The sequence below is a fragment of the Oncorhynchus keta genome, unplaced genomic scaffold (assembly GCF_023373465.1).
Source record: "Oncorhynchus keta strain PuntledgeMale-10-30-2019 unplaced genomic scaffold, Oket_V2 Un_scaffold_19201_pilon_pilon, whole genome shotgun sequence".
In the NCBI taxonomy this organism is placed as follows: domain Eukaryota; kingdom Metazoa; phylum Chordata; class Actinopteri; order Salmoniformes; family Salmonidae; genus Oncorhynchus; species Oncorhynchus keta.
Window position 1 is genome coordinate 80,699 of NW_026290845.1, and position 21,532 is coordinate 102,230.

At 51.4% G+C, this 21,532-nt stretch overlaps 1 long non-coding RNA gene across 2 annotated transcripts; it reads right to left on the reverse strand.

Moving 5' to 3' along the window:
• Positions 1 to 18,667: 18,667 nt before the first annotated feature.
• LOC127927926 (uncharacterized) lies at positions 18,668 to 20,326 on the reverse strand. 2 transcript variants are annotated; one of them, XR_008129540.1, is made up of 3 exons: positions 19,728 to 20,326; positions 19,438 to 19,681; positions 18,668 to 18,789 (listed from the first exon to the last, which is right to left on the reverse strand). It is a non-coding gene; the product is annotated as an uncharacterized LOC127927926 (long non-coding RNA). The 2 variants fall into 2 exon arrangements; XR_008129539.1 differs by having other exon boundaries at positions 18,696 to 18,743.
• Positions 20,327 to 21,532: the final 1,206 nt, after the last annotated feature.

The following is a 21,532-nucleotide window of genomic DNA, read 5'->3' on the forward strand; positions in this document are numbered from 1 at the left end:
CAGGGCTGACTGCTTTAGAAAGAGGAGGGATCAGATCAGGGCTGACTGCTTTAGAAAGAGGAGAGGGATCAGATCAGGGCTGACTGCTTTAGAAAGAGGAGAGGGATCAGATCAGGGCTGACTGCTTTAGAAAGAGGAGAGGGATCAGATCAGGGCTGACTGCTTTAGAAAGAGGAGAGGGATCAGATCAGGGCTGACTGCTTTAGAAAGAGGAGAGGGATCAGACCAGGGCTGACTGCTTTAGAAAGAGGAGAGGGATCAGACCAGGGCTGACTGCTTTAGAAAGAGGAGAGGGATCAGACCAGGGCTGACTGCTTTAGAAAGAGGAGAGGGATCAGACCAGGGCTGACTGCTTTAGAAAGAGGAGAGGGATCAGATCAGGGCTGACTGCTTTAGAAAGAGGAGAGGGATCAGATCAGGGCTGACTGCTTTAGAAAGAGGAGAGGGATCAGATCAGGGCTGACTGCTTTGGAAAGAGGAGAGGGATCAGACCAGGGCTGACTGCTTTAGAACGAGGAGAGGGATCAGATCAGGGCTGACTGCTTTAGAAAGAGGAAAGGGATCAGATCAGGGCTGACTGCTTTAGAAAGAGGAGAGGGATCAGACCAGGGCTGACTGCTTTAAAAGAGGAGAGGGATCAGATCAGGGCTGACTGCTTTAGAAAGAGGAAAGGGATCAGATCAGGGCTGACTGCTTTAGAAAGAGGAGAGGGATCAGACCATGGCTGACTGCTTTAGAAAGAGGAGAGGGATCAGACCAGGGCTGACTGCTTTAGAAAGAGGAGAGGGATCAGATCAGGGCTGACTGCTTTAGAAAGAGGAGCGGGATCAGATCAGGGCTGACTGCTTTAGAAAGAGGAGAGGGATCAGATCAGGGCTGACTGCTTTAGAAAGAGGAGAGGGATCAGATCAGGGCTGACTGCTTTAGAAAGAGGAGAGGGATCAGACCAGGGCTGACTGCTTTAGAAAGAGGAGAGGGATCAGATCAGGGCTGACTGCTTTAGAAAGAGGAGAGGGATCAGATCAGGGCTGACTGCTTTAGAAAGAGGAGAGGGATCAGATCAGGGCTGACTGCTTTAGAAAGAGGAGAGGGATCAGATCAGGGCTGACTGCTTTAGAGAGAGGAGAGGGATCAGATCAGGGCTGACTGCTTTAGAAAGAGGAGAGGGATCAGACCAGGGCTGACTGCTTTAGAAAGAGGAGAGGGATCAGACCAGGGCTGACTGCTTTAGAAAGAGGAGAGGGATCAGACCAGGGCTGACTGCTTTAGAAAGAGGAGAGGGATCAGATCAGGGCTGACTGCTTTAGAAAGAGGAGAGGGATCAGATCAGGACTGACTGCTTTAGAAAGAGGAGAGGGATCAGACCAGGGCTGACTGCTTTAGAAAGAGGAGAGGGATCAGATCAGGGCTGACTGCTTTAGAAAGAGGAGAGGGATCAGACCAGGGCTGACTGCTTTAGAAAGAGGAGAGGGATCAGACCAGGGCTGACTGCTTTAGCAGTGACAGCGTCAGAAAGCCTGTGCTTGTCAGAAAGGATCAGTGTCTCTCTTCTCCTCTCCACAGACACAGCTCTGTCCCAGACAGCCAGGCTCTATTACCCCTACACTGGAGCTGTCTACATTCACAGATGCTTTTTATCATAGACGGAGTTGAACACTTTGGCTATATAACAGTACAAACATGTCTGATGCTTTGTGTGAGAGATGTCTGTCCTAGATCTAATATTGTCCCATCTCTCTGACCCTGTCTCCATGCTGTGGTCTGGTCCCATCTCTCTGACCCTGTCTCCATGCTGTGGTCTGGTCCCATCTCTCTGACCCTGTCTCCATGCTGTGGTCTGGTCCCATCTCTCTGACCCTGTCTCCATGCTGTGGTCTGGTCCCATCTCACTGACCCTGTCTTCATGTTGTGGTCTGGTCCCATCTCTCTGACCCTGTCTCCATGCTGTGGTCTGGTCCCATCTCTCTGACCCTGTCTCCATGCTGTGGTCTGGTCCCATCTCTCTGACCCTGTCTCCATGCTGTGGTCTGGTCCCATCTCTCTGACCCTGTCTCCATGCTGTGGTCTGGTCCCATCTCTCTGACCCTGTCTCCATGCTGTGGTCTGGTCCCATCTCTCTGACCCTGTCTCCATGCTGTGGTCTGGTCCCATCTCTCTGACCCTGTCTCCATGCTGTGGTCTGGTCCCATCTCTCTGACCCTGTCTCCATGCTGTGGTCTGGTCCCATCTCTCTGACCCTGTCTCCATGCTGTGGTCTGGTCCCATCTCTCTGACCCTGTCTCCATGCTGTGGTCTGGTCCCATCTCTCTGACCCTGTCTCCATGCTGTGGTCTGGTCCCATCTCTCTGACCCTGTCTCCATGCTGTGGTCTGGTCCCATCTCTCTGACCCTGTCTCCATGCTGTGGTCTGGTCCCATCTCTCTGACCCTGTCTCCATGTTGTGGTCTGGTCCCATCTCTCTGACCCTGTCTCCATGCTGTGGTCTGGTCCCATCTCTCTGACCCTGTCTCCATGCTGTGGTCTGGTCCCATCTCTCTCTCTGACCCTGTCTCCATGCTGTGGTCTGGTCCCATCTCTCTGACCCTGTCTCCATGTTGTGGTCTGGTCCCATCTCTCTGACCCTGTCTCCATGCTGTGGTCTGGTCCCATCTCTCTGACCCTGTCTCCATGCTGTGGTCTGGTCCCATCTCTCTGACCCTGTCTCCATGCTGTGGTCTGGTCCCATCTCTCTCTCTGACCCTGTCTCCATGCTGTGGTCTGGTCCCATCTCTCTGACCCTGTCTCCATGCTGTGGTCTGGTCCCATCTCTCTGACCCTGTCTCCATGCTGTGGTCTGGTCCCATCTCTCTGACCCTGTCTCCATGCTGTGGTCTGGTCCCATCTCTCTGACCCTGTCTCCATGCTGTGGTCTGGTCCCATCTCTCTGACCCTGTCTTCATGCTGTGGTCTGGTCCCATCTCTCTGACCCTGTCTCCATGCTGTGGTCTGGTCCCATCTCTCTGACCCTGTCTCCATGCTGTGGTCTGGTCCCATCTCTCTGACCCTGTCTCCATGCTGTGGTCTGGTCCCATCTCTCTGACCCTGTCTCCATGCTGTGGTCTGGTCCCATCTCTCTCTGACCCTGTCTCCATGCTGTGGTCTGGTCCCATCTCTCTGACCCTGTCTCCATGCTGTGGTCTGGTCCCATCTCTCTGACCCTGTCTCCATGCTGTGGTCTGGTCCATCATCTCTCTGACCCTGTCTCCATGCTGTGGTCTGGTCCCATCTCTCTGACCCTGTCTCCATGCTGTGGTCTGGTCCCATCTCTCTGACCCTGTCTCCATGCTGTGGTCTGGTCCCATCTCTCTGACCCTGTCTCCATGCTGTGGTCTGGTCCCATCTCTCTGACCCTGTCTCCATGCTGTGGTCTGGTCCCATCTCTCTGACCCTGTCTCCATGCTGTGGTCTGGTCCCATCTCTCTCTCTGACCCTGTCTCCATGCTGTGGTCTGGTCCCATCTCTCTGACCCTGTCTCCATGCTGTGGTCTGGTCCCATCTCTCTGACCCTGTCTCCATGCTGTGGTCTGGTCCCATCTCTCTGATCCTGTCTCCATGCTGTGGTCTGGTCCCATCTCTCTGACCCTGTCTCCATGCTGTGGTCTGGTCCCATCTCTCTGACCCTGTCTCCATGTTGTGGTCTGGTCCCATCTCTCTGACCCTGTCTCCATGCTGTGGTCTGGTCCCATCTCTCTGACCCTGTCTCCATGCTGTGGTCTGGTCCCATCTCTCTCTCTGACCCTGTCTCCATGCTGTGGTCTGGTCCCATCTCTCTGATCCTGTCTCCATGCTGTGGTCTGGTCCCATCTCTCTGACCCTGTCTCCATGCTGTGGTCTGGTCCCATCTCTCTGATCCTGTCTCCATGCTGTGGTCTGGTCCCATCTCTCTCTCTGACCCTGTCTCCATGTTGTGGTCTGGTCCCATCTCTCTGACCCTGTCTCCATGCTGTGGTCTGGTCCCATCTCTCTCTCTGACCCTGTCTCCATGCTGTGGTCTGGTCCCATCTCTCTGACCCTGTCTCCATGCTGTGGTCTGGTCCCATCTCTCTGATCCTGTCTCCATGCTGTGGTCTGGTCCCATCTCTCTCTCTGATCCTGTCTCCATGCTGTGGTCTGGTCCTATCTCTCTGACCCTGTCTTTATGCTGTGGTCTGGTCCCATCTCTCTGACCCTGTCTCCATGCTGTGGTCTGGTCCCATCTCTCTGACCCTGTCTCCATGCTGTGGTCTGGTCCCATCTCTCTGACCCTGTCTCCATGCTGTGGTCTGGTCCCATCTCTCTGACCCTGTCTCCATGCTGTGGTCTGGTCCCATCTCTCTGACCCTGTCTCCATGCTGTGGTCTGGTCCCATCTCTCTGACCCTGTCTCCATGCTGTGGTCTGGTCCCATCTCTCTGACCCTGTCTCCATGCTGTGGTCTGGTCCCATCTCTCTCTCTGACCCTGTCTCCATGCTGTGGTCTGGTCCCATCTCTGACCCTGTCTCCATGCTGTGGTCTGGTCCCATCTCTCTGACCCTGTCTCCATGCTGTGGTCTGGTCCCATCTCTCTGACCCTGTCTCCATGCTGTGGTCTGGTCCCATCTCTCTGACCCTGTCTCCATGCTGTGGTCTGGTCCCATCTCTCTGACCCTGTCTCCATGCTGTGGTCTGGTCCCATCTCTCTGACCCTGTCTCCATGTTGTGGTCTGGTCCCATCTCTCTGACCCTGTCTCCATGCTGTGGTCTGGTCCCATCTCTCTGACCCTGTCTCCATGCTGTGGTCTGGTCCCATCTCTCTGACCCTGTCTCCATGCTGTGGTCTGGTCCCATCTCTCTGACCCTGTCTCCATGCTGTGGTCTGGTCCCATCTCTCTGACCCTGTCTCCATGCTGTGGTCTGGTCCCATCTCTCTGACCCTGTCTCCATGCTGTGGTCTGGTCCCATCTCTCTGACCCTGTCTCCATGCTGTGGTCTGGTCCCATCTCTCTCTGACCCTGTCTCCATGCTGTGGTCTGGTCCCATCTCTCTGACCCTGTCTCCATGCTGTGGTCTGGTCCCATCTCTCTCTGACCCTGTCTCCATGCTGTGGTCTGGTCCCATCTCTCTGACCCTGTCTCCATGCTGTGGTCTGGTCCCATCTCTCTGACCCTGTCTCCATGCTGTGGTCTGGTCCCATCTCTCTGACCCTGTCTCCATGCTGTGGTCTGGTCCCATCTCTCTGACCCTGTCTCCATGCTGTGGTCTGGTCCCATCTCTCTGACCCTGTCTCCATGCTGTGGTCTGGTCCCATCTCTCTGACCCTGTCTCCATGCTGTGGTCTGGTCCCATCTCTCTGACCCTGTCTCCATGCTGTGGTCTGGTCCCATCTCTCTGACCCTGTCTCCATGCTGTGGTCTGGTCCCATCTCTCTGACCCTGTCTCCATGCTGTGGTCTGGTCCCATCTCTCTGACCCTGTCTCCATGCTGTGGTCTGGTCCCATCTCTGACCCTGACCCTCTCTCCATGCTGTGGTCTGGTCCCATCTCTCTGACCCTGTCTCCATGCTGTGGTCTGGTCCCATCTCTCTGACCCTGTCTCCATGCTGTGGTCTGGTCCCATCTCTCTGACCCTGTCTCCATGCTGTGGTCTGGTCCCATCTCTCTGATCCTGTCTCCATGCTGTGGTCTGGTCCCATCTCTCTGACCCTGTCTCCATGCTGTGGTCTGGTCCCATCTCTCTGACCCTGTCTCCATGCTGTGGTCTGGTCCCATCTCTCTGACCCTGTCTCCATGCTGTGGTCTGGTCCCATCTCTCTGACCCTGTCTCCATGCTGTGGTCTGGTCCCATCTCTCTGACCCTGTCTCCATGCTGTGGTCTGGTCCCATCTCTCTGACCCTGTCTCCATGCTGTGGTCTGGTCCCATCTCTCTGACCCTGTCTCCATGCTGTGGTCTGGTCCCATCTCTCTGACCCTGTCTCCATGCTGTGGTCTGGTCCCATCTCTCTGACCCTGTCTCCATGCTGTGGTCTGGTCCCATCTCTCTGACCCTGTCTCCATGCTGTGGTCTGGTCCCATCTCTCTGACCCTGTCTCCATGCTGTGGTCTGGTCCCATCTCTCTCTCTGACCCTGTCTCCATGCTGTGGTCTGGTCCCATCTCTCTGACCCTGTCTCCATGTTGTGGTCTGGTCCTATCTCTCTGACCCTGTCTCCATGCTGTGGTCTGGTCCCATCTCTCTGACCCTGTCTCCATGTTGTGGTCTGGTCCCATCTCTCTGACCCTGTCTCCATGCTGTGGTCTGGTCCCATCTCTCTGACCCTGTCTCCATGCTGTGGTCTGGTCCCATCTCTCTGATCCTGTCTCCATGCTGTGGTCTGGTCCCATCTCTCTCTGACCCTGTCTCCATGCTGTGGTCTGGTCCCATCTCTCTGACCCTGTCTCCATGCTGTGGTCTGGTCCCATCTCTCTGATCCTGTCTCCATGCTGTGGTCTGGTCCCATCTCTCTGACCCTGTCTCCATGCTGTGGTCTGGTCCCATCTCTCTGACCCTGTCTCCATGCTGTGGTCTGGTCCCATCTCTCTGACCCTGTCTCCATGCTGTGGTCTGGTCCCATCTCTCTGACCCTGTCTCCATGTTGTGGTCTGGTCCTATCTCTCTGATCCTGTCTCCATGCTGTGGTCTGGTCCCATCTCTCTGACCCTGTCTCCATGTTGTGGTCTGGTCCCATCTCTCTGACCCTGTCTCCATGCTGTGGTCTGGTCCCATCTCTCTGACCCTGTCTCCATGTTGTGGTCTGGTCCCATCTCTCTGACCCTGTCTCCATGCTGTGGTCTGGTCCCATCTCTCTGACCCTGTCTCCATGCTGTGGTCTGGTCCCATCTCTCTGACCCTGTCTCCATGCTGTGGTCTGGTCCCATCTCTCTGACCCTGTCTCCATGCTGTGGTCTGGTCCCATCTCTCTGACCCTGTCTCCATGCTGTGGTCTGGTCCCATCTCTCTGACCCTGTCTCCATGCTGTGGTCTGGTCCCATCTCTCTGACCCTGTCTCCATGCTGTGGTCTGGTCCCATCTCTCTGACCCTGTCTCCATGCTGTGGTCTGGTCCCATCTCTCTGACCCTGTCTCCATGCTGTGGTCTGGTCCCATCTCTCTGACCCTGTCTCCATGCTGTGGTCTGGTCCCATCTCTCTGACCCTGTCTCCATGCTGTGGTCTGGTCCCATCTCTCTGACCCTGTCTCCATGCTGTGGTCTGGTCCCATCTCTCTCTGACCCTGTCTCCATGCTGTGGTCTGGTCCCATCTCTCTGACCCTGTCTCCATGCTGTGGTCTGGTCCCATCTCTCTCTCTGATCCTGTCTCCATGCTGTGGTCTGGTCCTATCTCTCTGACCCTGTCTTTATGCTGTGGTCTGGTCCCATCTCTCTGACCCTGTCTCCATGCTGTGGTCTGGTCCCATCTCTCTGACCCTGTCTCCATGCTGTGGTCTGGTCCCATCTCTCTCTCTGACCCTGTCTCCATGCTGTGGTCTGGTCCCATCTCTCTGACCCTGTCTCCATGCTGTGGTCTGGTCCCATCTCTCTCTCTGACCCTGTCTCCATGCTGTGGTCTGGTCCCATCTCTCTGACCCTGTCTCCATGCTGTGGTCTGGTCCCATCTCTCTGACCCTGTCTCCATGCTGTGGTCTGGTCCCATCTCTCTCTCTGACCCTGTCTCCATGCTGTGGTCTGGTCCCATCTCTCTGACCCTGTCTCCATGCTGTGGTCTGGTCCCATCTCTCTGACCCTGTCTCCATGCTGTGGTCTGGTCCCATCTCTCTGACCCTGTCTCCATGCTGTGGTCTGGTCCCATCTCTCTGACCCTGTCTCCATGCTGTGGTCTGGTCCCATCTCTCTGACCCTGTCTCCATGCTGTGGTCTGGTCCCATCTCTCTGACCCTGTCTCCATGCTGTGGTCTGGTCCCATCTCTCTCTCTGACCCTGTCTCCATGCTGTGGTCTGGTCCCATCTCTCTGACCCTGTCTCCATGTTGTGGTCTGGTCCCATCTCTCTGACCCTGTCTCCATGTTGTGTTCTGGTCCTATCTCTCTGACCCTGTCTCCATGTTGTGTTCTGGTCCCATCTCTCTGACCCTGTCTCCATGCTGTGTTCTGGTCCCATCTCTCTGACCCTGTCTCCATGCTGTGTTCTGGTCCCATCTCTCTGACCCTGTCTCCATGCTGTGTTCTGGTCCCATCTCTCTGACCCTGTCTCCATGCTGTGGTCTGGTCCCATCTCTCTGACCCTGTCTCCATGCTGTGGTCTGGTCCCATCTCTCTGACCCTGTCTCCATGTTGTGGTCTGGTCCCATCTCTCTGACCCTGTCTCCATGCTGTGGTCTGGTCCCATCTCTCTGACCCTGTCTCCATGCTGTGGTCTGGTCCCATCTCTCTGACCCTGTCTCCATGCTGTGGTCTGGTCCCATCTCTCTGACCCTGTCTCCATGCTGTGGTCTGGTCCCATCTCTCTGACCCTGTCTCCATGCTGTGGTCTGGTCCCATCTCTCTGACCCTGTCTCCATGCTGTGGTCTGGTCCCATCTCTCTGACCCTGTCTCCATGCTGTGGTCTGGTCCCATCTCTCTGACCCTGTCTCCATGCTGTGGTCTGGTCCCATCTCTCTGACCCTGTCTCCATGCTGTGGTCTGGTCCCATCTCTCTGACCCTGTCTCCATGCTGTGGTCTGGTCCCATCTCTCTCTCTGACCCTGTCTCCATGCTGTGGTCTGGTCCCATCTCTCTGACCCTGTCTCCATGCTGTGGTCTGGTCCCATCTCTCTGACCCTGTCTCCATGCTGTGGTCTGGTCCCATCTCTCTCTCTGACCCTGTCTCCATGCTGTGGTCTGGTCCCATCTCTCTGACCCTGTCTCCATGCTGTGGTCTGGTCCCATCTCTCTGACCCTGTCTCCATGCTGTGGTCTGGTCCCATCTCTCTCTCTCTGACCCTGTCTCCATGCTGTGGTCTGGTCCCATCTCTCTGACCCTGTCTCCATGCTGTGGTCTGGTCCCATCTCTCTGACCCTGTCTCCATGCTGTGGTCTGGTCCCATCTCTCTGACCCTGTCTCCATGCTGTGGTCTGGTCCCATCTCTCTGACCCTGTCTCCATGCTGTGGTCTGGTCCCATCTCTCTCTGACCCTGTCTCCATGCTGTGGTCTGGTCCCATCTCTCTGACCCTGTCTCCATGCTGTGGTCTGGTCCCATCTCTCTCTCTGACCCTGTCTCCATGCTGTGGTCTGGTCCCATCTCTCTGACCCTGTCTCCATGCTGTGGTCTGGTCCCATCTCTCTGACCCTGTCTCCATGCTGTGGTCTGGTCCCATCTCTCTGACCCTGTCTCCATGCTGTGGTCTGGTCCCATCTCTCTCTCTGACCCTGTCTCCATGCTGTGGTCTGGTCCCATCTCTCTCTCTGACCCTGTCTCCATGCTGTGGTCTGGTCCCATCTCTCTGACCCTGTCTCCATGCTGTGGTCTGGTCCCATCTCTCTGACCCTGTCTCCATGCTGTGGTCTGGTCCCATCTCTCTGACCCTGTCTTCATGCTGTGGTCTGGTCCCATCTCTCTGACCCTGTCTCCATGCTGTGGTCTGGTCCCATCTCTCTGACCCTGTCTCCATGCTGTGGTCTGGTCCCATCTCTCTGATCCTGTCTCCATGCTGTGGTCTGGTCCCATCTCTCTGACCCTGTCTCCATGCTGTGGTCTGGTCCCATCTCTCTGACCCTGTCTCCATGCTGTGGTCTGGTCCCATCTCTCTGACCCTGTCTCCATGCTGTGGTCTGGTCCCATCTCTCTGACCCTGTCTCCATGCTGTGGTCTGGTCCCATCTCTCTGACCCTGTCTCCATGCTGTGGTCTGGTCCCATCTCTCTGACCCTGTCTCCATGCTGTGGTCTGGTCCCATCTCTCTGACCCTGTCTCCATGCTGTGGTCTGGTCCCATCTCTCTCTCTCTGACCCTGTCTCCATGCTGTGGTCTGGTCCCATCTCTCTCTGACCCTGTCTCCATGCTGTGGTCTGGTCCCATCTCTCTGACCCTGTCTCCATGCTGTGGTCTGGTCCCATCTCTCTGACCCTGTCTCCATGCTGTGGTCTGGTCCCATCTCTCTGACCCTGTCTCCATGCTGTGGTCTGGTCCCATCTCTCTGACCCTGTCTCCATGCTGTGGTCTGGTCCCATCTCTCTGACCCTGTCTCCATGCTGTGGTCTGGTCCCATCTCTCTGACCCTGTCTCCATGCTGTGGTCTGGTCCCATCTCTCTGACCCTGTCTCCATGCTGTGGTCTGGTCCCATCTCTCTGACCCTGTCTCCATGTTGTGGTCTGGTCCCATCTCTCTGACCCTGTCTCCATGCTGTGGTCTGGTCCCATCTCTCTCTGACCCTGTCTCCATGCTGTGGTCTGGTCCCATCTCTCTGACCCTGTCTCCATGCTGTGGTCTGGTCCCATCTCTCTGACCCTGTCTCCATGCTGTGGTCTGGTCCCATCTCTCTGACCCTGTCTCCATGCTGTGGTCTGGTCCCATCTCTCTGACCCTGTCTCCATGCTGTGGTCTGGTCCCATCTCTCTGACCCTGTCTCCATGCTGTGGTCTGGTCCCATCTCTCTGACCCTGTCTCCATGCTGTGGTCTGGTCCCATCTCTCTGACCCTGTCTCCATGCTGTGGTCTGGTCCCATCTCTCTGACCCTGTCTCCATGCTGTGGTCTGGTCCCATCTCTCTGACCCTGTCTCCATGTTGTGGTCTGGTCCCATCTCTCTGACCCTGTCTCCATGCTGTGGTCTGGTCCCATCTCTCTGACCCTGTCTCCATGCTTTGGTCTGGTCCCATCTCTCTCCCTGACCCTGTCTCCATGCTGTGGTTTGGTCCCATCTCTCTGACCCTGTCTCCATGCTGTGGTCTGGTCCATGTTGTGGTCTCTCTCTCTCTGACCCTGTCTCCATGCTGTGGTCTGGTCCCATCTCTCTGACCCTGTCTCCATGCTGTGGTCTGGTCCCATCTCTCTGACCCTGTCTCTCTCTGACCCTGTCTCCATGCTGTGGTCTGGTCCCATCTCTCTGACCCTGTCTCCATGCTGTGGTCTGGTCCCATCTCTCTGACCCTGTCTCCATGCTGTGGTCTGGTCCCATCTCTCTCTCTGACCCTGTCTCCATGCTGTGGTCTGGTCCCATCTCTCTGACCCTGTCTCCATGCTGTGGTCTGGTCCCATCTCTCTCTGACCCTGTCTCCATGCTGTGGTCTGGTCCCATCTCTCTGACCCTGTCTCCATGCTGTGGTCTGGTCCCATCTCTCTGACCCTGTCTCCATGCTGTGGTCTGGTCCCATCTCTCTGACCCTGTCTCCATGCTGTGGTCTGGTCCCATCTCTCTCTGACCCTGTCTCCATGCTGTGGTCTGGTCCCATCTCTCTGACCCTGTCTCCATGCTGTGGTCTGGTCCCATCTCTCTGACCCTGTCTCCATGCTGTGGTCTGGTCCCATCTCTCTGACCCTGTCTCCATGCTGTGGTCTGGTCCCATCTCTCTGACCCTGTCTCCATGCTGTGGTCTGGTCCCATCTCTCTGACCCTGTCTCCATGCTGTGGTCTGGTCCCATCTCTCTGACCCTGTCTCCATGCTGTGGTCTGGTCCCATCTCTCTGACCCTGTCTCCATGCTGTGGTCTGGTCCCATCTCTCTGACCCTGTCTCCATGCTGTGGTCTGGTCCCATCTCTCTGACCCTGTCTCCATGCTGTGGTCTGGTCCCATCTCTCTGACCCTGTCTCCATGCTGTGGTCTGGTCCCATCTCTCTGACCCTGTCTCCATGCTGTGGTCTGGTCCCATCTCTCTGACCCTGTCTCCATGCTGTGGTCTGGTCCCATCTCTCTGACCCTGTCTCCATGCTGTGGTCTGGTCCCATCTCTCTGACCCTGTCTCCATGCTGTGGTCTGGTCCCATCTCTCTGATCCTGTCTCCATGCTGTGGTCTGGTCCCATCTCTCTGACCCTGTCTCCATGCTGTGGTCTGGTCCCATCTGGTCCCATCTCTCTGACCCTGTCTCCATGCTGTGGTCTGGTCCCATCTCTCTCTCTCTGACCCTGTCTCCATGCTGTGGTCTGGTCCCATCTCTCTGACCCCGTCTCCATGCTGTGGTCTGGTCCCATCTCTCTGACCCTGTCTCCATGCTGTGGTCTGGTCCCATCTCTCTGACCCTGTCTCCATGTTGTGGTCTGGTCCCATCTCTCTGACCCTGTCTCCATGCTGTGGTCTGGTCCCATCTCTCTGACCCTGTCTCCATGCTGTGGTCTGGTCCCATCTCTCTGACCCTGTCTCCATGCTGTGGTCTGGTCCCATCTCTCTGACCCTGTCTCCATGCTGTGGTCTGGTCCCATCTCTCTGACCCTGTCTCCATGCTGTGGTCTGGTCCCATCTCTCTGACCCTGTCTTCATGTTGTGGTCTGGTCCCATCTCAACCAGACCACCATGTTTTCTGCTCTATAGCCCTGATGCATTTCACCTCTATACTCCATGTGTTGTGTGAAATATAGAGTCTGAGCTTGATTTCCTGCTTCTGACTCTGATGTTGGCTTCACATCAGACGCAGGGGAAGATGGAGGCTTCGGCCGTGCTGTGAGGACAACACGGCCGAAGCCTCCATCTTAGCAACCATCCGTCTATAGGCTCTTCTCTAGGCTCTTCTCTAGCTCAGGTTGGACGACTGCTCAGGTTGGACGACTGCTGAGGTTGTACGACTGCTCAGGTTGGACGACTGCTCAGATTGTACGACTGCTCAGGTTGGACGACTGCTCAGATTGTACGACTGCTTAGGCTGTACGACTGCTCAGGTTGTACGACTGCTCAGGCTGTACGACTGCTCAGGCTGTACGACTGCTCAGGCTGTACGACTGCTCAGGCTGTACGACTGCTCAGGCTGTACTGACTGCTCAGGCTGTATGACTGCTCAGGCTGTATGACTGCTCAGGCTGTATGACTGCTCAGGCTGTATGACTGCTCAGGCTGTATGACTGCTCAGGCTGTATGACTGCTCAGGCTGTATGACTGCTCAGGCTGTATGACTGCTCAGGCTGTATGACTGCTCAGGCTGTACGATGCATTTGTTTTGATGGTTGTTACTGAGGTTTTAATGTCTTCAGCCTTCAACATGTGTCTCTGTCCAGCTGCTAGTCATTACCATCCAACATAAAGTCATAGAGTTTATTACCTTTCTGGTTTCTTTTCAATAACCTTCTCTCTCTCCACAACACACTCCTACTGACCGTCTGACAACGTGTCTAATGGTCTCCAGTCTGTAGACCTAGCAACAGTTCCTATCAATAACCTTCTCTCTCTCCACCACACACTCCTACTGACTGTCTGACAACGTGTCTAATGGTCTCCAGTCTGTAGACCTAGCAACAGTTCCTATCAATAACCTTCTCTCTCTCCACCACACAGTCTCACTGACTGTCTGACAGCGTGTCTAATGGTCTCCAGTCTGTAGACCTAGCAACAGTTCCTATCAATAACCTTCTCTCTCTCCACCACACAGTCTCACTGACTGTCTGACAACGTGTCTAATGGTCTCCAGTCTGTAGACCTAGCAACAGTTCCTATCAATAACCTTCTCTCTCTCCACAACACAGTCTCACTGACTGTCTGACAACGTGTCTAATGGTCTCCAGTCTGTAGACCTAGCAACAGTTCCTATCAATAACCTTCTCTCTCTCCACCACACAGTCTCACTGACTGTCTGACAACGTGTCTAATGGTCTCCAGTCTGTAGACCTAGCAACAGTTCCTATCAATAACCTTCTCTCTCTCCACCACACAGTCCTACTGACTGTCTGACAGCGTGTCTAATGGTCTCCAGTCTGTAGACCTAGCAACAGTTCCTATCAATAACCTTCTCTCTCTCCACAACACAGTCTCACTGACTGTCTGACAGCGTGTCTAATGGTCTTCAGTCTGTAGACCTAGCAACAGTTCCTATCAATAACCTTCTCTCTCTTCACAACACAGTCTCACTGACTGTCTGACAGCGTGTCTAATGGTCTCCAGTCTGTAGACCTAGCAACAGTTCCTATCAATAACCTTCTCTCTCTCCACCACACAGTCCTACTGACTGTCTGACAACGTGTCTAATGGTCTCCAGTCTGTAGACCTAGCAACAGATTATTTCTGTATTTGGTATTTTGGTATTTTATTAGGATCCCCATTAGCTGTTGCAAAAGCAGCAGCTACTCTTCCTGGGGTCCACACAGAACACAGAACACAGAGCACAGAACATAGAGCACAGAACACAGAGCACAGAACACAGAATACAGAACACAGAACACAGAACACAGAACACAGAGCACAGAACATAGAGCACAGAACACAGAGCACAGAACACAGAATACAGAACACAGAATACAGAACACAGAACACAGAGCACAGAATACAGAATACAGAGCACACAGAACACAGAGCACATAACACAGAACACAGAGCACAGAGCACAGAACACAGAGCACAGAACACAGAACACAGAACACAGAGCACAGAGCACAGAGCACAGAACACAGAACACAAAACATGAAACACAAAATATTATACAGAACATTAATAAACAAGAACAGCTCAAGGACAGAACTACATACAGTCCATTTAAAATGTCACACAGAGTTTACATATCAATACACACTAAATATCTAGGTCAAACAGGGGAGAGGTGTTGCTTTACCTGTTGTTTGAAACCAGGTTTGCTGTTCACCAGAGCAATATGAGATGGAAGGGAGTTCCATGCAATAATATCTCTGTATAATACTGTACGCTTTCTTACATTTCTTCTGGATCTGGGGACTGTGAAAAGACCCCTGGTGGCATGTCGGGTGGGATAAGTGTGTGTGTCAGAGCTGTGTGTAAGTTTACTACGAAAACAAATTGGGATTTAACACATTAATGTTTCTTATAAAAAGAAGAAGTGATGTAGTCAGTCTGTCCTAAACTCTTAGACAAGAGAGACTGACTGCATAGTATTTATGTCAACTCTCTGATTACAATGAAGAGCAAGACGTGTCGCTCTGTTCTGGGACAGATGCAGCTTAACTCGGGCTTTCTTTGTAACACTTTACAATATGACTGGACAATGATCAAGATAAGACAAAACTAGAGCCTGCAGGACTTGCTTCTTTTTGTTGTGTTTTTTGTTGCATAGCGAACAGAAAAGCATTCCATCCCCGCCAGCTGTCCGCCCCAAAAAACCTGTCCCGGAGAGGGAAGAAGGATCCGTACAGGGATCCAGGACAGATGCCATGGTCTCACGAGCCAAGCCCGACGTATAGACGGCCTCGTGGGGGAGGAATGGAGGGGTGGAGGAGCTGGAACATAGTCGAGAGTCCGTGGGAAAGAACGCGGAACTCGACCGAGGCCGCGATGCTGCTATGCGGCAACTATGACAGCCATCTTGTATCGCAGCAGGCAGAGGGGCAACATAAGGAGTGCATCCCAAATGGCACCCTATACCCTATGGACCCCGATCAAACGTAGAGAATAATATGCAGGGGAATAGGATGCCGTTTGGGACAAAGGAGTGGCCGACACCCGCAGGCCGCTCGGGTTTCACTCCCGGGAGAGCAGGGATCTCTGGGATGCGGACGGTGGGAGCGGCCTGCATTCAGGAAGCCAAGGTCCTGACTGAGGTGTTTAATACTCTAAGTGACAGGACATTACTATAATGCCAGGGGGACGGACCCGGGTCCTGGGACCACTGGATATCACATGGACTCACAGCTGGGTTATATAACACCGACCCAACACCACATCGCTGCTGGAAAACAAGTGTCCTCTTCCATAGTGTTGTGATGACAGCAGTATCAAATACATGTCTGATGTGACACACACTATACACCTGGGATAGAGAGTTAACCTGAGGAGACAGATGGCATTATATACACCTGGGATAGAGAGTTAACCTGAGGAGACAGATGGCATTATATACACCTGGGATAGAGAGTTAAACTGAGGAGACAGATGGCATTATATACACCTGGGATAGAGAGTTAACCTGAGGAGACAGATGGCATTATATACACCTGGGATAGAGAGTTAACCTGATGTGACACACACTATACACCTGGGATAGAGAGTTAACCTGAGGAGACAGATGGCATTATATACACCTGGGATAGAGAGTTAACCTGAGGAGACAGATGGCATTATATACACCTGGGATAGAGAGTTAACCTGAGGAGACAGATGGCATTATATACACCTGGGATAGAGAGTTAACCTGATGTGACACACACTATACACCTGGGATAGAGAGTTAACCTGAGGAGACAGATGGCATTATATATGACTGGGATAGAGAGTTAACCTGAGGAGACAGATGGCATTATATACACCTGGGATAGAGAGTTAACCTGAGGAGACAGATGGCATTATATACACCTGGGATAGAGAGTTAACCTGAGGAGACAGATGGCATTATATACACCTGGGATAGAGAGTTAACCTGAGGAGACAGATGGCATTATATACACCTGGGATAGAGAGTTAACCTGAGGAGACAGATGGCATTATATACACCTGGGATAGAGAGTTAACCTGAGGAGACAGACAGTTAATACACCTGGGATAGAGAGTTAACCTGAGGAGACAGATGGCATTATATACACCTGGGATAGAGAGTTAACCTGAGGAGATGTTATTAGGATTGGAAAGCTGCCGCAGTCATCCCCTCTTCAAAGGGGGAGACACCCTGGACCCAAACTGCTATAGACCTATATCCATCCTGCCCTGCCTATCTAAGGTCTTCGAAAGCCAAGTCAACAAACAGGTCACTGGAATCCCACCGTACCTTCTCCGCTTGCAATCTGGTTTCCGAGCCGGTCACGGGTGCACCTCAGCCACACTCAAGGTACTAAATGATATCATAACCGCCATCGATAAAAGACAGTACTGTGCAGCCGTCTTCATCGACCTCGCCAAGGCTTTCGACTCTGTCAATCACCAAATTCTTATCGGCAGACTCAACAGCCTCGGTTTTTCGGATGACTGCCTTGCCTGGTTCACCAATTACTTTGCAGACAGAGTTCAGTGTGTCAAATCAGAGGGCATGCTGTCCGGTCCTCTGGCAGTCTCTATGGGGGTGCCACAGGGTTCAATTCTCGGGCCGACTCTTTTCTCTGTATATATCAATGATGTTGCTCTTGCTGCGGGCGATTCCTGATCCACCTCTGGCATATAGACGACACCATTCTATATACTTTCGGCCCGTCATTGGACACTGTGCTATCCAACCTCCAAACGAGCTTCAATGCCATACAGCACTCCTTCCGTGGCCTCCAACTGCTCTTAAACGCGAGTAAAACCAAATGCATGCTTTTCAACCGATCGCTGCCTGCACCCGCATGCCCGACTAGCATCACCACCCTGGATGGTTCCAACCTTGAATATGTGGACATCTATAAGTACCTAGGTGTCTGGCTAGACTGCAAACTCTCCTTCCAGACTCACATCAAACATCTCCAATCAAAAACAAATCCAGAGTGGCACAAAGCCTCCTTCACTCACGCTGCCAAGCTTACCCTAGTAAAACTGACTATCCTACCGATCCTCGACTCGGCGATGTCATCTACAAAATGGCTTCCAACACTCTACTCAGCAAACTGGATGCAGTCTACCACAGTGCCATCCGTTTTGTCACTAAAGCACCTTATACCACCCACCACTGCGACTTGTATGCTCTAGTCGGCTGGCCCTCACTCCCAAATGGTCGCCAGACCCACTGGCCCAGGTCATCTACAAGTCCATGCTAGGTAAAGCTCCGCCTTATCTCAGTTCACTGGTCACGATGGCAACACCCATCCGAGCACGGCTCCAGCAGGTGTATCTCACTGATCATCCCTAAAGCCAACACCTCATTTGGCCGCCTTTCGTTCCAGTACTCTGCTGCCTGTGACTGGAACGAATTGCAAAAATCGCTGAAGTTGGAGACTTTTATCTCCCTCTCCAACTTCAAACATCAGCTATCCGAGCAGCTAACCGATCGCTGCAGCTGTACATAGTCTATAGGTAAATAGACCCTTTTTCACCTACCTCATTCCCATACTGTTTTTATACTGTTTTTATTTATTTACTTTTCTGCTCTTTTGCACACCAATATCTCTACCTGTACATGCCCATCTGATCATTTATCACTCCAGTGTTAATCTGCAAAATTGTATTATTCGCCTACCTCCTCATGCCTTTTGCACACATTGTATATAGACTGCCAATTTTTTTCTACTGTGTTATTGACTTGCTAATTGTTTACTCCATGTGTAACTCTGTGTTGTCTGTTCACACTGCTATGCTTTATCTTGGCCAGGTGCAGTTGCAAATGAGAACTTGTTCTCAACTAGCCTACCTGGTTAAATAAAGGTGAAATAAAAAAATAAAAAATTATATATGACTGGGATAGAGAGGAGAGAGTTAACCTGAGGAGATGTCATTATATATGACTGGGATAGAGAGTTAACCTGAGGAGATGTTATTATATACACCTGGGATATAGAGTTAACCTGAGGAGACAGATGGCATTATATATGACTGGGATAGAGAGTTAACCTGAGGAGATGTCATTATATATGACTGGGATAGAGAGTTAACCTGAGGAGACAGATGTCATTATATACACCTGGGATAGAGAGTTAACCTGAGGAGATGTCATTATATATGACTGGGATAGAGAGTTAACCTGAGGAGACAGATGGCATTATATATGACTGGGATAGAGAGTTAACCTGAGGAGACAGATGGCATTATATATGACTGGGATAGAGAGTTAACCTGAGGAGACAGATGTCATTATATACACCTGGGATAGAGAGTTAACCTGAGGAGATGTCATTATATACACTTGGGATAGAGAGTTAACCTGAGGAGACAGATGTCATTATATATGACTGGGATAGAGAGTTAACCTGAGGAGACAGATGGCATTATATACACCTGGGATAGAGAGTTAACCTGAGGAGACAGATGGCATTATATACACCTGGGATAGAGAGTTAACCTGAGGAGATGTTATTATATGACCTGGGATAGAGAGTTAACCTGAGGAGACAGATGTCATTATATATGACTGGGATAGAGAGTTAACCTGAGGAGACAGATGGCATTATATACACCTGGGATAGAGAGTTAACCTGAGGAGACAGATGGCATTATAGTTACACCTGAGGAGACAGATGTCATTATTAACCTGGGAGAGAGTTAACCAGATGGCATTATATACACCTGGGATAGAGAGTTAACCTGAGGAGACAGATGTCATTATATACACCTGGGATAGAGAGTTAACCTGAGGAGATGTTATTATATACACCTGGGATAGAGAGTTAACCTGAGGAGACAGATGGCATTATATATGACTGGGATAGAGAGTTAACCTGAGGAGACAGATGGCATTATATACACCTGGGATAGAGAGTTAACCTGAGGAGACAGATGGCATTATATATGACTGGGATAGAGAGTTAACCTGAGGAGACAGATGGCATTATATACACCTGGGATAGAGAGTTAACCTGAGGAGACAGATGTCATTATATATGACTGGGATAGAGAGTTAACCTGAGGAGACAGATGGCATTATATATGACTGGGATAGAGAGTTAACCTGAGGAGATGTCATTATATATGACTGGGATAGAGAGTTAACCTGAGGAGACAGATGGCATTATATATGACTGGGATAGAGAGTTAACCTGAGGAGACAGATGGCATTATATATGACTGGGATAGAGAGTTAACCTGAGGAGACAGATGTCATTATATATGACTGGGATAGAGAGTTAACCTGAGGAGACAGATGGCATTATATATGACTGGGATAGAGAGTTAACCTGAGGAGACAGATGTCATTATATATGACTGGGATAGAGAGTTAACCTGAGGAGACAGATGGCATTATATACACCTGGGATAGAGAGTTAACCTGAGGAGACAGATGGCATTATATATGACTGGGATAGAGAGTTAACCTGAGGAGACAGATGGCATTATATACACCTGGGATAGAGAGTTAACCTGAGGAGACAGATGGCATTATATATGACTGGGATAGAGAGTTAACCTGAGGAGACAGATGGCATTATATATGACTGGGATAGAGAGTTAACCTGAGGAGACAGATGTCATTATATATGACTGGGATAGAGAGTTAACCTGAGGAGACAGATGGCATTATATATGACTGGGATAGAGAGTTAACCTGAGGAGACAGATGGCATTATATATGACTGGGATAGAGAGTTAACCTGAGGAGACAGATGTCATTATATATGACTGGGATAGAGAGTTAACCTGAGGAGACAGATGGCATTATATATGACTGGGATAGAGAGTTAACCTGAGGAGATGTCATTATATACACCTGGGATAGAGAGTTAACCTGAGGAGACAGATGGCATTATATATGACTGGGATAGAGAGTTAACCTGAGGAGACAGATGTCATTATATATGACTGGGATAGAGAGTTAACCTGAGGAGACAGATGTCATTATATACACCTGGGATAGAGAGTTAACCTGAGGAGACAGATGGCATTATATATGACTGGGATAGAGAGTTAACCTGAGGAGACAGATGTCATTATATATGACTGGGATAGAGAGTTAACCTGAGGAGACAGATGTCATTATATATGACTGGGATAGAGAGTTAACCTGAGGAGACAGATGTCATTATATATGACTGGGATAGAGAGTTAACCTGAGGAGACAGATGTCATTATATACACCTGGGATAGAGAGTTAACCTGAGAGAGATGTCATTATATACACCTGGGATAGAGAGTTAACCTGAGGAGATGTTATTATATACACCTGGGATAGAGAGTTAATCTGAGGAGACAGATGTCATTATATATGACTGGGATAGAGAGTTAACCTGAGGAGACAGATGGCATTATATACACCTGGGATAGAGAGTTAACCTGAGGAGACAGATGTTATTATATACACCTGGGATAGAGAGTTAACCTGAGGAGACAGATGTTATTATATACACCTGGGATAGAGAGTTAACCTGAGGAGACAGATGTCATTATATATGACTGGGATAGAGAGTTAACCTGAGGAGACAGATCTCATACTCAAAGATGATGTTTGAAAAAAAACACAAAAAAAATATTTAAAATAATTTCTGATCCATAAACACAAAGACCTTCAACATCTCATGTCAGCAGACCAGGTTTTTATGTCAGATAAACAAATAGGGCCTATATATATTTTTTATAACCAAACTAGCTAAACCAGCCTATGTTATGAAAAGACAGTATGCATTAAGAATGCAGCTGAGGATCCGGCTACAGTGCAATACGCTCTCAGATCGCTCACAGTTTTCATTGATCTCCGAAACAGATGATATTGGATTGGATTGATGGCGCACTTTGCTTTCGGCCCGCATCAGAACACCTCTGATCAATACGAGGGAGTCAGCAGAAAAAGCTGCTCACCATTTTTATAACAGGCCAAGCATGCTTTCCAAATGGCACCCTATATTTCCTT